We start from the raw sequence: 16,501 nt of genomic DNA on the forward strand, positions 1-16,501 counted from the left end.
ATTCTTTACTTCTTATACAGTGGCAAATGTGAACATGAAATACGTAATGCTAATGTAACGAATTAATACTTCCTTTCAAGGAAAGGCTATGGTAAGAAAGCATAAACAATATGGTGTGATTTGTGGCCTCGTTCTTATGGCGGTGGTGGTTAAGAGAAGGTGTTTATAAGAAGATGCAGAACGGAAACAAGGAGAGATAGAGGAAGGGAGGAAGGGGGCGTGACTTGCGTGAGACAGGAGGTGAAGGGGCGTGACTTGAGAGAGGGAGGAGGGGAGGGCAACAATGTTACCAAACCACGTCACGATTCTGGATCAGGTGGGGGGCTCGAAACTTATGTCCACGATAGTACATCGTTCAGGTCGCCCTCGTGTTACCACACACCTACATGAGCAGGAAATAATCACAACGATGGAACGCAGCACCGGCAAGCAGTGCTTACGAAGTAAGACACGAACTGCACCTGAATGAAGCACATGAACAGCTGTGCGTAGACTTCTGTCTTCTGGGTTGAGTGTTCGAGCCCCAGCCCGTGGGATTCGTTTCGCCACTTTTAATAAAACATTCGATTATCATTATGCAGTATCTCTATCCTCATTTGTAGAATAGTTTGAACAATTCTGTTTCATAACACTGATAGATAATGGCTGTCTTAGCTGATAATTACCGTATCAACTCAACAAGTTAATTTAGAAAATATATTAAGAAAGATGGAAAACTAAGTCTAGACACTTATTTAGCCAACTGAATTGCGATGTTTTATATATCACTCGATGTAGTGCTATCTCGGGTGTCTGCCCTTTCCTCTCCATCCTTCTTTCCTTCCATCCTATTGTCTTTCTTTCCTTCATTCTTTCCTCGTCCTTCTGCCTACGGGTGACTTTACACTCCCTCTTCTGTCTTTCTTTCCTTCATTCTTTCCTCTTCCTTCTGACTGTGGGTGACTATACACTGAGTGACAAGCCAAATGGTTTCCTGTACACCAGGAAACCATTTACTACGCTAGGTGGTAACCAAATTTTGGCGCCTGGTGGTTTAGTGGGTAATTACGGTGCTCCAATCGGAATGAACCGGTGAAGGTTTATATCCAAGGGATGGTTGGGATTTATTGCTCACGCAATGCGACTCAGGGATGAGTGAGGCTTGTCACTCTCGTCTTAAATGTCGGGACCAATTTGCCTAGCCCCGGGCTCCTAAGCTCCTCAGATGAGATCATACAGTGTGACCTCAGAGGTAAGAGGCTGAATACGGAGGCTGCCAGAGATCGAGAAACATGGATATCCACCATTAGGTGACCAAGGCCGACGTATGCAAGCATGTTGGAGTCTTATAAACGAAACTAAACGATAAAGTGGAATCAGCTTTTTGTGTGACGGTGGGAGAGAAGACAGATCGAGGCTGAGGCTGCGACTGAGTCTGGAGTCAAAAGCTGTACCCACTGCCAGGGTCTGAGAGCTGTCCTGTCCTCACTTACACGCAGTGCTGGGAACGCTACTAGCTCGAAAAAGTAGTGGCGTTACTGGTTTAGCTACTTGATACAAAATGTAGCGGCGCTCCCGCTCCCACTCCCGTTACTTTGGATAAGAAAAAGGTACACGAAGGAAAGGTTAACAAAAATCTGTCTTATACCAATGCAATATATATATATATATATATATATATATATATATATATATATACTGATTTGATAATATTAGTCAGTCTGAGTGGTTATGTAGTGTACCAGTAATGTCAGTGCATACTTATATTGAAAAAAAAAAAAACACATCATATACATGTCGGTGTCACTTTAATGAAGCTTAAGAGCCGAAGGTACAGGAAAAAGCTATTTACTGTACAATGTAACAAACGTTCTTTTACATTGTTACCTAGTATGCCTACTGAAGGCAACATACGTAAATGAAGGGCAAAAAAATGTGGCCTACCATTGATACATATTATAGAGATTTATTATATTTTCAATGATGCCTATTTAAGATATACACGAAAACGAAAGTAAAAATGAACTGGGGCTTTCTTTTAAAGGCTATTACAATAGCAATGTGTTTTCATTACTTTAAACTGAAAGTAACATACTGTTACGAAAAAATAACGTAGTGAGTAAGAATTAGTCTGAAAGAGAGAGTGACGGGGAGAGCGGGAGTTAGAGACGGGGATAGTTAGAGGTGTGTGTGTGTGTGTGTGTGTGTGTGTGTGTGTGTGTGTGTGTGTGTGTGTGTGTGTGTGTGTGTGTGTGTGTGTGTGTGTGTGTGTGTGTGTGTGTGTGTGTGTGTTTTAGCACTGTCTACATCCCCAGGCCCAACGTAATTAAAAAGTAAATCCCCCCTCCCCCCGTCCCTGACAAAATTGGAAAATATTTGGTAAAAAGTAGATGATGATTCCAAGAATAGGTGGAATACGAGATTAAAGTGGAGAAAGAAAGAAAATAAGAATGCAAAAGAAAAACAGAAGCAACAGGAAGGTGTCTGGGTAGTAAATGAATAAAACCGTCAGCAAGCCAAAGTCATATGTAATTTTCTACCAGTGATTATCAGACCAAACCGGAGTGCATGCTTACATTGATCTGACTCTGCAAAACCACGCACACACGCTTATTAAAAAAACCGTACATCATGTTCCTAGTACACGACTACTTGCTTCTGAACAGCTCTAGAACAGTATTCAATCAATGCCGTTTTATTTTCATTTCCATCAGCAATGTTAAGAATAATTACTTCTGACATCACACCATCACTTTTAAGGAGAGTCATCAGCATACAACTCACCACAAAATGTTTTTAACTTTTATGTAGCAATTATGATATGGTTGTAGCTAACTGCAAAACACAACAAGGAAAACAGTTATGAGGTGGATTAACATATGAACGAAGAAACCATTCGATATTTGGAACTGATTCATGCATTGTGAAGGATAATTGTACATGTCCGACCAACAGAGTTGAGGGTACATCAAGATGTCTGTGGGTCCAACCATGCTTCAGTCTGTGTCACTCTGGCCACAGACAGCGAAGCGAATGATGTGCATCCACCAAGGCGCTGCTGTAGAGATCATCTGGACTGGGAGACCATTATTATCGACAATCCATGCAAGCGAAATTAAGAAAGAGTGTGCACTATAAAAGTGACGCTGGAAGGATTTGTGAGGCAGAAGACAGGGCCCCGCCCAACATATACAGCGATGAGGATGTGGATACAACGATCAGAGTGGGGTGCGACAGTGTGGGGTACGACAGACTCAGAGCACGACAGAGTGGCGTACAACAGACTGGGGTGCGACAGAGTTGGGTACGACTGACTGGGGTACGACAGAGTTGGGTACGACTGACTGGGGTACGACAGAGTTGGGTACGACTGACTGGGGTACGACAGAGTGGAGTACAGAGCTGGTACGACAGAGTAGGGTATACAACAGAGTGAAGTATGACAGAATGGGGAACGACAGAGTGGGGTACGATGTTATCATTAACACCACCATCAGATATACTAGACGAAAATTGGATTATAGTGAAGTTTGGAATAAATCACAGCACAGGTGGAATAATCTCTTAGATGGAAACGACAGTAAAATGATTTGGAAATCGATCAACTGGAAAGGGAAATAAGAACCTAGTAATACTGAACAGTCCTTCAATAAACAATTTAAAGAACATTTTGAAAAGCGCTTGAATCCACTGAACGATCAATGTCTTCATAACAGAGAAAATAACGATGATGACATGGAACATTTGCTTTATATACCAGTGTTAGACGAACCATTTCCAATTAATGAACTTGCCTAGGCGATGAATGACCTTAACACGTACAATAGTTACATTTATTTCCGTCCAGGCATAATTAATGTACTACCGATGTCATGGCTATTATTTCTGTTGAATGTATGTAATGTGGTGTTTACAGGTATGCGTTATCCAGTGCTATGGTGCTTCAGCAATTAATAGTTTTAAGTTTGCTTATATGGTGCGTCAAGTGCATTAAATAATGCAGGAGGTGAGAGCAAGGCAGCATTGAAGGAAAAGGAGGACAAGAAGCCAGCATGACCGGGGTGATGATAACATAAGTAATGGGAATTTTTATAACATAAACACTGTGCGGTATATATCTGATGAATTTACAATGAATTCTTACGATCTGCTGCAGCATACCAAATTTTGGTGTTTGATGTGAAAAATTAGGGAGAAAGAGTTTCTTTCTTCACTCTCCTTGTCTTATTTTGTACTCGTGTGTTTTTGCAGAACCTGCCTAGTATTTGCCAAAGAACCTGAATCAGTTGGCTCCCTTTCTTATCCCTTAATTTCTAAAACTGAGAGAGGCTGAAACTCAAAAATATTTTATTATTTGGTCACAATCAGCAAATTAAAAAGATTTCCTGCAAAATTCGGGAATCTACAATAATCAATCATTATCCAGAAGCGTTCAGTTATCTGTTACCATCGCTCTCACTTTCTGGAGAAATAAAATTTTGACCTTCAGCTTTTCTCATGGCACTTCTCTCCTACCCACCCACCCACCAGCGGAGGTGTCGACCGTAGTGGCAGACGACAGGAACACTATAGAAGACGACGTGGTGGCGGCCATGGTGGTGAATAATTTTGGTAACAGACCATTTTTTTTATCTGGTATCAGTACAAGCAAGCAGGCAGGCAAGTGGTTAACGTTACCTTTAAGACTGACGAAGCACACCATATGGCAAAAGGTCACAAACAATTTAGTCAGTACTGGTTAAACTACTTCTACTGCACTTCATCTCAGTACAAACACAACATATACTGCACCGTTTTACTTGTAAGATAAACCCAACACCGAATATATGAACACTAGGAATCACCAGGTAAAGGTCTGGATTACACTGTCTTGATGAAGCTTGCCACTTTAAGTGTGACTCTTTACTAAAATCACCACACATCGTCGCAATACTCATCTACCTTGTTGTAGCCTAACTGGTTGTGTGGCCCCTCTCTCCTCCGCCTTACTCCCTCACCTACATGTCTAACATCTCCCCTCCCACAAGCACACAACCAGTTTCACTCACACACCCACTCTCTCCTCCCCAACCCATACACACAGCTCCTACCCTCCTAAACACAAACACAATTACTCCAGGTTAATGAAGTGGGGGATAACAGGGACTTCAGTTTTGGTTAAGCTTTCAACATTCACGCTGTGCTTACAGTATACAGCCAACACATGTTTGGGTCAGTAACTTCATAAGGCAACTGCATAGACACGGCCACATATCATAGGGTTGGCGGGATTCGCACTTCTTTCTCAAATATTTATATTTCATAATAACACCTCAGCATTCCCTTATGTGCTGCTTATATTTTTATACAGCTTGTACACATCCTACAGGCGAGAAAAATGACGTGCCGTGTGTGCAAATGTAACAAGTATCAATGTGAAAGATTCCAAAAGCAGGCAAGATTACGGCACACAGTCCATCTCCATACCACCACCCACCAGTATTAAACATACTTAACGCAAAATATAAAAGAAACGGTGCCAAGGCACAGTAAACCCGTCCCCGGCAGTCATTTTAGTGCTACCGTATAAACACAACAGGATATCTACAGTAGTCAAAGATGTCACATATCAAATTTGGGGTAAATCGGGTGATAATTGACGATTTTATGCCCATTTAAAATTTTAGGCCCGACCCACCTGACACTGACCTCCCTACCGCTAACTGGGGGGTGACCCCTCTGATGTAATGAGGCATGTTATAGGATGCAGAACTGAAAGATGCACCTTTATGTTATAGTTTCATGCCGATATGGCGAAATTGAAAGGAGTTATGGCGAGAACACTTTTTTTTTTTTTTACATTTTTTGGGCCTACAGCCTAGGCCTTGGTCCAATTTGTCCCAAAATTTAATCAGGTGATCAAAAGGTCATAGCCCATCATCCCTGTAATTTTTGCCAAAATCGCACCTATGGTTTTTGCGGAAAGTTGTTAACAGAGAGACAGGCAGACAGACAAACCGAGTGAAAACAATACCCGTCCCCGAGTCCTTCCGGGGCGGGTACGGGTAATTACGCCTGACATTTTTCACAGGCAAATCCCCTAAGAAAATTTATATGGCATTTTTTTTTTTCCTTCTGGGTAGCCTGCACGTGCGTGAGTATATGTGTGCACAGTGGGGGACGGGCTGGTGATGATGATGATGATGATGGTGGTGGTGGTGGTGGTGGTGGCTGTGGATGTTACGTGGTGGCAGTAGTGGTGGAAAAGAATGGTGGTGGTGGATGCTATATGGTGGTGTGATGGAAAAGAATGGTGGTGATGGTGGTTGTGGTGGATGCTATGTGATGGTAACAGTAATGGAAGAGTGGTAGTGGTGGATAACATGTAGCAGTAGTAGTTGTCGTGATGGAAAGCAGTGGTGGTGGATGTTACGAAGTTGTTGTACTGATGGAAAACAGTGGAGTTTGTGGTGGATGTTATGTGGTGATAGCAGTGATGGAAAGAGTGGTGGTGGTGGATGATGTAGTGGTTGTAGTGACGGTACGAGTGGTTGTGGTGGTGGTTTAATGGTTCCAGTGGTGATGATGCTCAGAATGGTAGTTACAGTGTTGGATTTGGCTGTGTGGTAGCAATGAAGATGGCGACAACGGCGGCAGTTGTATACTTGTGTGGTGATATGGATGATGGTGAGTGATGGAAGTATGTGTGTGGTGATGGTTCATACTTAGAAGAATGGTTGTGATAAAGTTAATGGTGATATAAAGGAAGAATGTTGATAGTGACAGTGGAGGGGATGGTGGTGCTGAAAGTGAAGGAGATATAAGGAGAACTTTGGTAGTGGTATGTGGAAGTGGAGACAAGAGTTTAGTGGTAGTGGGTGATAATGGTAACAGAAGAGGGTAATGATGGTGAGTGGTAGTGGAAAAAGAAGAGGGTAGTGGTGGGGAATGGTAATAGTAATTACGTTATTAGCTCAGCCATCATTACTTCTGTTTCTTGTAGTAGTTTGTAACCAGACAAACCTATTTATATAATCTAACACAAGATTATATTAATCAGTCTCCTGAAGGACCCCCTGGTTCAAAAGACTGAATGATGATCAGTGTGTGTGTGTGTGTGTGTGTGTGTGTGTGTGTGTGTGTGTGTGTGTGTGTGTGTGTGTGTGTGTGTGTGTGTGTATCACTCCACTATCACACTACTGTCATTCAGTTATGAAGGTACTGTTACCCTGTTGTCACAATACCACGCAAGTCATAGTCGGCTTACTGTCACACTGGTTACATCATTGCCCTACTGTCACATTATTGCCTTACTGTCATTGCACTGTCACAAGCATCTTACCATCATGCTGTCACATTACTGTCACAGTGTCGTGGTATTGTCTCGGCCGCTTCCCCTTAGTGGCCAGCAGAGCAGAAACACCCGGGGAGTATTTTCTTTGTGGGTGAGGGATGAGTGGCGAAAAGGGAACAGAGCGACTAAGCGATAGGAGTCAGATTAGACGGAAGAGTGGGGAGGAGAGGGGGGGATTATATAAGACTGTTTCCAAAAACTTTAATTAAAAGGTGTCTTCTAAGCTAAATGAAAGGAGGGGGATGAGAAATGAGGGAGATAGCAGTAGGATGGAAGCAGTGGGAGCAATGAAGGAAGTTAAAATAGCGAAAGCCCCATGAATTAATGGAGTGTGTGGTGAAATGCTAGAGCACAGGGAAGAGGCGGTAGTGGAACGGATGTGGAAGATGTGCAGATTGGCCTGGGAGAAGAGTAGCGTCCCGTTGTTTGAAAATCGGGTATAATTATGTCCCTGATCAATGGCAAGGAGGAAAAAGAAGTGTGTGGTAACCATAGAGGTATTTATCTTTTTAGTGTAATAGGAAAAGTATATGGTAGGATGCTTATTGACAGAGTCAGGGAAATAACAGAGAATTTAGTAGGAGAAGAATAGGGATATTTTAGGAAAGAAAGAGGTTATATAGATAAGATTTTCATCCCAAGGTATTTAGTGGAAAAGTTTCCAGCAAATGTAAAGAAGTTGCATGTGGTCTTCATGGATCTGGAGAGAGCATATGAGAGTGGACAGACAAGGAATGTGGAAAATATAAATAATGTATAGAATTAATGGGAAGCTGTTGAATGCCGTGAATAGTATGTATAAGGGCGTTTGGGCTTTGGCACGTGTGGATGGCGAACAAATGAACTTTTCTATTTGAATGTTGCATTGAAACAGGAATGTGCCATGCCTCCATGGTTCTTTAATCTATACATGAATGGAGTTATAAAAGAGATACGAGGTAGGCCAGTGGATGCTGAAGCGGCCCTAATGAGATGGGACAGCACTTGGAAACTTCCTGTTCTGTTGTTTGCAGATGAGTGATACTGTTCTGGTAAGTGAAGGCCAATGGGAACTGCAAGGTTTGGTGAATGAGTTTGGGAGAGTGTGTAAGAAACGAACCTAAAGGTGAATGTAGGGACGAGTACAGTTGTGATTTTCGAGAGAAATGAAATCACTGACTGCACAGGAAGGTTAGATGGTGAGGAAATGGAACTGAAACTGCATTTAAGTACTTGGGTAGTGTGATGAGTAAGGTTGGAAGTGTAATGGATGAAATGCTTGGAAGGGTACAACTGGGAAGAGATGTTGCTGGCTCTTTGAAAGCACTGGTAAGAAATAGGGAAGTGGGCATGGAAGAAAAAGAGTCGCTGCATGACAGAATTGTGAAACCAACTCTAACGTATGGATGCAAAGCTTAGTCGTTGTTGGAAGGACACAAGTCAAAAGTGAGAGTAGTGGAAATTAGTTTTTTGAGAGGAGCATGTGGAGTTGCACGGAGAGACAAACTGACAAATGAGGAAGTGAAGGAGCGTCGTGGTCTGGAAGTGGATGTGATGGAAAGCATGCGACACTGCCGCAGCCTGGCTTTATTGTTAATGCCACAGCGATAAACCTAAGCACACAACACAACACAGCCACACACGTCCCTGCAACAGTTTATTCCTCGTTGTTCCATGGACAATATTTTACGATGGAAAACATAAATAGTTTGTAAACTCATAATGCAATAGTTCAGTACGGTCCTGAAAGTAATTCGATAAATTTACAACAGAACGACAATGCAATAATTTAAAAAAAAAGTAGGTAGATATAAAAAGGAGTAAATATCCTTGCCAACAGTCTCTTTATATAAGCATAAGACTGAAAAGTGCTTTCAGCTTCTTAGTCCACCTCCTGGCATTCTCTCAACCACCAGCAAATCTCTCTCTCTCTCTCTCTCTCTCTCTCTCTCTCTCTCTCTCCATGGGTGAACGGATCCGTCAAACTGTTTTGCCAATCCACACAAATTACTTTATGATGGAATATTTCTTGTCAATTTACAAAACATCAGTTCACATGGCCATTTAAAAGCTATTATTTTAAATTTAATGTCGACCGCAGCCAACACCAATAATGCATATGGCAGAGATAAGCCAGACAGGAAAACAAGCATATAAATTTTGGTGTTTGTTAATTCGGCTCGGTGGACACGATGTTTAATATATCGTAACTTTACAATAACAACGGGACAATACTTGCGAGAAATCCACCAGTATCACAATACATTACAACACTATCCAGGTGGTACAAAGGAAAAGTGTGTGTGTGTGTGTGTGTGTGTGTGTGTGTGTGTGTGTGTGTGTGTGTGTGTGTGTGTGTGTGTGTGTGTGTTTCATTGCATCCTAAAGCAAAGGGAAGAGCTCAAATCTGCAAGAGCCCGTCACAAGAGACACAAACGCAGTTGATTAACGCTACACTACACCGCTGCGTGAATGGGAGGGGAACCCCCTGAAGAATTGCACAATATATAAATACTGGTTACAGGGTATCTCACAGAACAACATCAACGTTTTATAAAAAGATGAATTTGCCTGACCAGTGTAGTTACTGAGGTGACTGAGGGCGGTGGGTGATGCTGGGCTACAACATGGCGTGGGTGGCTTGACCAGTGCAGTTAGTGAGGTGACTGAGGGCGGTGGGTGATGCTGGGCTACAACATGGCGTGGGTGGCTTGACCAGTGTAGTTAGTGAGGTGACTGAGGGCGGTGGGTGATGCTGGGCTACAACATGGCGTGGGTGGCTTGACCAGTGTAGTTAGTGAGGTGACTGAGGGCGGTGGGTGATGCTGGGCTACAACATGGCGTGGGTGGCTTGACCAGTGTAGTTAGTGAGGTGACTGAGGGCGGTGGGTGATGCTGGGCTACAACATGGCGTGGGTGGCTTGACCAGTGTAGTTAGTGAGGTGACTGAGGGCGGTGGGTGATGCTGGGCTACTACATGGCGTGGGTGGCTTGACCAGTGTAGTTAGTGAGGTGACTGAGGGCGGTGGGTGATGCTGGGGTACAATATAGTGAAGTGTTTAAGATTCCTGTGTGCTGTGATATCAACATGTGGTGGGTGTGAGACGCAATAATAGTGACGGACAGCAGGGTTTGCATAAAGGAAAATGAAAGCATATAAAATGGGAGATGGTGACGAATAGGAAGGTAAGGAGGAGGGAAAACAGGGGGCAGGTGAGGATGATAAATAACATAAGGAGGGGGTAATTCTGCTCTGGAGAAAATCGATGGTAATAAGAAGTTTTTAATATACGCTTGATCATGGAGTCTCAATAGTAGGATAATAGGGAATGTTGGAAGTAAGATAAAAGAGACAGATACAGAAGGATCAGGGAGAACAAGTGAAAGAATAGGTATAAAATTGGATAAGAAAGAAGAACCTGGGAAGGATGCAGAAAAACTTCAGGATGAATCACGTGAAAAATGTTCCAAGTCAACACATTAAAAAAAAATGTTTACTCCACATTGCAAGAAGCAGAGGGGATGGGGTAAGCTTTATTTTACCGAAATTTGCCAATATAGATGGTATTGTGGATGGGACAGGAGACAAGGGTGGCGGTGTGAAAGGGAGAGAAGACAACAATGGTGGTGTGGGAGGCATAGCAGACAAATGTGGTGGTGTGGGATGGAGGGAAGATATTGGTGGTGGCGTGGGAGGGAGGGAGGGAAGACATTGGTGGTGGTGTGGGTGGGAGGGAAGACAATGGTGTTGGAGTGGGAGGGAGGGCAGACACGAATGGCGGTGTGGGAGGGAGGGCAGGGAGTTGTGGTGTGGGAGGGAGGGGAGACAAAAATGGTGATGTGGGAGAGAGGGCTGGTAAGGGTGGTGGAGTGGGAGGGAGGGCTGGTTAGGGTGGTAGTGTGGGAGGGAGGGCTAGTAAAGGTGGTAGTGTGGGAGGGAGGGCTGGTAAGGGTGGTAGTGTGGGAGGGAGGGCTGGTAAAGCTGGTGGTACGGAAGGGAGGGCGTGGAAGGGTGGTGGGGTGTGGGAGGGAGGGCAGGGAAGGGTGGTGTGTGGGAGGGAGGGCAGGGAAGGGTGGTGGTGTGGGAGAGAGGGCAGGGAATGGTGGTGGTGTGGGAGGGAGGGCAGGGAAGGGTGGTGGTGTGGGAGGGAGGGCTGGGAAAGGTGTGGTGTGTGGGAGGGAGGGCTTGTAAGGGTGGTGGTGTGTGGGAGGGAGGGCAGGGAAGGGTGATGGTGTGGGAGGTAGAGCTTGTAAGGGTGGTGGTGTGGGAGGGAGGACTGACAAGTGTGGTGATGTGAGAGTCGCGGGAGGAAGGGGGTGGAGATAACCGTAAGCTTCAGTGGCAACCCGACAGGGTCATTAGGTACTGCCTTACAGATTGAAACTACTATGGCTGGGAGGAGGGGGGAAAATAGAGAGTGTGATGGTAAGAGTGTACGATTGAGGAGCGGTAAGCATAAAGACTGAAAATCTGAGGTATAATTATTGGTCATATCCTATGCTCTGGAGAAAGGGAAGGTACAGCAAGGTTAAGAACGAAGTGGTGTAACGAAGGATATAGATGGAGACGTGTGGAGAAGGAATGAACGAGGTAGCTGGTCACAACATTTTAATATTAAAATTTTTGCCACGAGTTTATTAATTTGAAAGCAATAATCTTGAATAAAAAATGAAATATTCCTCTGTCCTCTAACTAGACATGTGGTATACATACAAGTGGTGCAGCAGGACGTGCTTACCCTACAATAGTTCTGTAATATTCATATCTAGTTTAGTTACCCATGATAACATATCATACAGGCATGTACTGTACCCTCGGCCACTGCCACTCCAATGGTACGTGCTTCATCCTACATATGTACCATGCCCTTCGCACTCCTGTAGCCTTCCCTCCTATTATTATGCTCTTAGAATTGATAGCTTCCTATTTGATCACGACATAAGAAGTAGCCCTTGACAATATGGTATTAGTTGATTTCTGGTGTAGTGTAATAAGGCTTTACCATATAATATGATTCAAGTCCCTGAAACGACCGCCACATAATGATGTTTTGCCAAATACTGAAGATTGCTTTGAAGTAATTATCAATAAAGTATTGGACGCATTTACAATGCATTCTGCAGCAACTACTGTGTGCAAAGAGACACTGCCAAAAACTCATGAGGTATAACCCGTACCTCTGGAGCCACACAGCAAGTTTAGTTATCTCTGCTTTTAATCTGGTGTCATTATAAGCAGTCAGGCAAGTGTCTAACATTACCTGTAGGAGTGACGCGGCTCACCATACGGCAAAAGGTCACAAACAATTAATATCGTCAGTACTGCCTCTATACCAGAATTACACAGCATCTCAATCCCAACACAACGCACATATTACATCACGCCTCACCTTTAAGCTGCAACACACAATTTGCATCAAATTTGGCTTGCAAGCTGAAGCTAGCACCAAATATATATAAACGCTTGCAGTAACCAGGTGAAGGTTTGGGATACACTGTCTTGATGGAACCTGCCACTTTAAGTTTCACTGTTTACTACAATCACAAGAACATTAGTCGTCGCACTGCCGCAATACTCAGTGAACCTGCTGTGGCCTAACTGGATTGCGGACTCTCTCTCCACCTCACTCCCCCACCTACCTGTCTGACTTTTCTCCTCCCACACTCACACAGCCAGCTCCACTCACACACCCACTCTACCCTCTCTAACCCACATACCTCTCCTACCCTACTCAACACAGAAATTCAATTAATTCTAGCCGATGAAAAGGGTGATAACAAGGAATTCTGTGTTGGTAAAACATTCAGCATTCACACTGTGGTTACAATATACAGCTCACACATGTTTGGGTCAGTAAGGTCATAAGTTACCTACATAGACACTGGGCCATATTTCGCAGGGCTAGCAGGCTTGTTATATTTTTCTCAACGATTGATGTTTCTTACTGACACCATTATGTATTGCACACATTTTTAAACAGCTTGCACACATACTACAGTAGTGAATAATGACGTACCGTATGTGCAAATGTAACTAGCACCAGAGTGAAAGATTCCAACGACGGACGAGATAACGGCACACAGTCCGTCACTACACCACCACCCACCATTATTAAACACACATAACGCTATATATAATTACGCTTGGCATATTTAACAACAAATTCGGTTAGCGAATCTGAAGTCATTTTTCATTTCCGTTTTTCCTGGGGGTACTCGAGCGTGAATGTGTGTGGGGGGCAGGGAGGGGCTGCTGGTGGTTGTGGTGGTGGTCAATGTTACATAGTGGTAATCATGATAGAAAAGAATGGTGATGGTGGATATTATATGGTGGTAATGGTGATGGAAAAGAATGGTGGCGATGGTAGCTGTTTTGAATACTATGTGATGAAACAGTACTGGAAGAGTGGTGGTGGTGGTGGTGGTGGTGGTGGTGAATGTTATGTGGTGGTAATAGTGATAGAAAGAGTGCTGGTGCTGGTGGTGGATGTTATGTGATGATAGTGTTAATAGAAAGAGCGGTGGTGATGGTAGTGGTGACGATAGGAGTGGTGCTGGTGCTGGTGGTGGTGGTCATGGTTCGAGATGTAGTGATGTTCAGAGTGGTGGTTTCAGTGGTGGTGTTTGTTGTATGGAAGTAGTGAAGATGGTGACAACGATGGCATCAGAGGTGAAGGTGCTTGTGTGGTGATGGGGCTCATGATGAGTAGTGGAGATAGTGATGGAAGAGTGTGTGTGTAGGTGGTTGACGTTAAGGCGAATAAAGATATTGATGATGTAAAGGAAGAATATTGATGGTGACAGCGGAAAGGACGGTGGTGTTGAAAGTGAAGGAGACACGGGAGAACTTTCGCAGCGTTAATGAATGGTAGTGGTAACAAAAGAGGGTAGAGGTGGTGAGTTGTAGTTATAACAGAAGAGGGCAGTGGTGATGAGTGACAATGGTAATAGAAAAGGTAGTGATGGCGAGTGGTAGTGGCAACAGAGGAGGGTAGTGGTGGTGAGTGGTAATGGAAACAAAGGAGGGTAGTGGTCGTGAGTGGTAATGGTAACAGACGCTGGTAATGGCGTTGAGTGGTAGTGGTAACAAAAAGAAAGTAATGGTAGTGAATGCACATGGCTAGGGTAACAAGAGAAGGTAGTGGTGGTTGTGGTGAGTGGTAGTGGCAACAGAAGAGTGTATTAGTGGTAAGTGACAGTGGTAACAGAAGAGTGCAGTAGTAGCAGTAGTAGTTGTTCCTAAGGCAGTCTGGCCGAACAGCCCCGAGACCTAAAGGAAGGCCATGGCCGAGACCGAGCTTTCCCACAGAGCTCTCAAGGAGTGTATGTTGTGTTGTTGGCGTAGGTGATTGTATGCAATGCAGTCCTCGATAATGTGCTTAACCCCTACACCGCGGGCTTGTTTACCAATGACTTGCGTGTCCCGCGGGGTTATTTGGGCTCCGACAGACTCTCAAAAAATATTTGGCAAAAATCAGTTATTAGTCCTAGAATAATAAAATTACATATGCTTATGGCACATACCTTCAGCTTTCTCCTGGAATGATTGTTGAGCCTTCGTCTATTACCGTAGGACTTGTGGAGACCTCTGAATTAGGGTAACGAAGTCTCCACTTTACACTTCCCGACAACCCGTAATATGATTACCACAGCCAGATACAAACACTATAAACACTATTCTACAATTTTCAAGTAGTTTGGGATCCATACTCAAAAAAAAAAAAACACTGTGAAAGCAATGGAAATTACGAGCGCGTCTGATCGTCGCACTTGTGCTAGTTCGCTCTAGGCACTCTGTCATTTATTATTCATAAAACCCCTCACACTTTATATTTCTATTACTATATCACACTTATACATATCTGGAGTCTTTCTCCATAAGTTTCCTTCAGTCGTATTGGTTTATTGTCACTGAAGTCATTCAATTTTTCATTCAGTAAAATACGTAGAGAGCCACGGATTCACTTTCACTGTTATAACATAACTTATTTGTACTCATATTCTTATATTACTAATTACTTACATTGCTATTTACATTTTCTATTCTATTTTCAATATTTACCGTGCTATTTTACTTACACTATGTTATTCACTGTCACTTTCAGTAAGATAAAACTATAATACACTGTTCAGTCATATGAACTGAACATCCATTGCTTTCACCTGCTATTTACACATTATTTACACATTATTTCCAAATAATTCTGCTTCCACACTTGCACTGTTAGAACTGCTTCTGGCTGTGGTAATCGAAGAAGCAGGTAACACAGAGGGGAACCTGGCACTCAGCGCACTGCCAAGAGGTGCGTTTATGCTCAGGTGTGCAGCGGGTGGTATGTGCACACACCTGACACCTGCGAATCGCAGCCTTCCTTTTCCCTGTGGCAGGCATTAGCTCAAGTCTGTGCCGATCCATATACGCCCTCTGCTCAAGTCGGTCGGGAAGTATTACTGGATGGCGCCTTGGAGTTGCTGCTTGCACCCTACCATATCTTTCCAGCAGCTGCTGGACACAAGTCCTGGCGAACAACCTCAGGGAGGACTTGGGTGGCTTGACCTTCATCTTGTACAGGATGAAGGTGTTCAGCATTGTCATATCTATGAGATGCAGAAAAACTTTCCTGTACCACCTAGTATTCTTCCTGAGGCAGTCGATCTCACCAATCATCATGTCGGACTTGTCCACCAGCCACATGTTGATATTATAGTCCAACACAGCATCAGGTTTCATCACAGGTTCGCCTGTCCTACGGTCGACCTTCCCACTGTCTCTCATCTCCCCCTTATGTACGGTGGTGAGCATGTGCACGACTCTCTTGTCATGCCACCGTATTGCCAGCATCTTCTCACACTTGCGTAGGTGCACGTCACCTCGCTGCGAGGTTCCCCCCTCTGGGAATTTGGGGAAGTTGGCACGATTACTTTTCACAGTGCCGCAGGAGCCAATGCCGTGCTCAGAAAGGTATTTGGCAAGTTTCGGTGCTGTATAGTAGTTGTCTGTATACAGCACATGATTCCCACCAAAATACTTTTCTAGAAGCACTTTCACTACACAGCCTGAGAAGCCAAGGGGGTGTGTTTTATCCAGATCAACAGTGCTGGCTGAATATATGACGAAGTCAAGGATGTACCCCGTCTTACAGTCGCACAGTACAAAGAACTTAATTCCAAAACGATGGCGTTTGCTTGAAATGTACTGAACAAACCGAA

The sequence above is a fragment of the Coenobita brevimanus genome, chromosome 73, assembly GCF_032717465.1.
Source record: "Coenobita brevimanus isolate Jiangsu-jjx chromosome 73, ASM3271746v2, whole genome shotgun sequence".
Classification (NCBI taxonomy): Eukaryota; Metazoa; Arthropoda; class Malacostraca; order Decapoda; family Coenobitidae; genus Coenobita; species Coenobita brevimanus.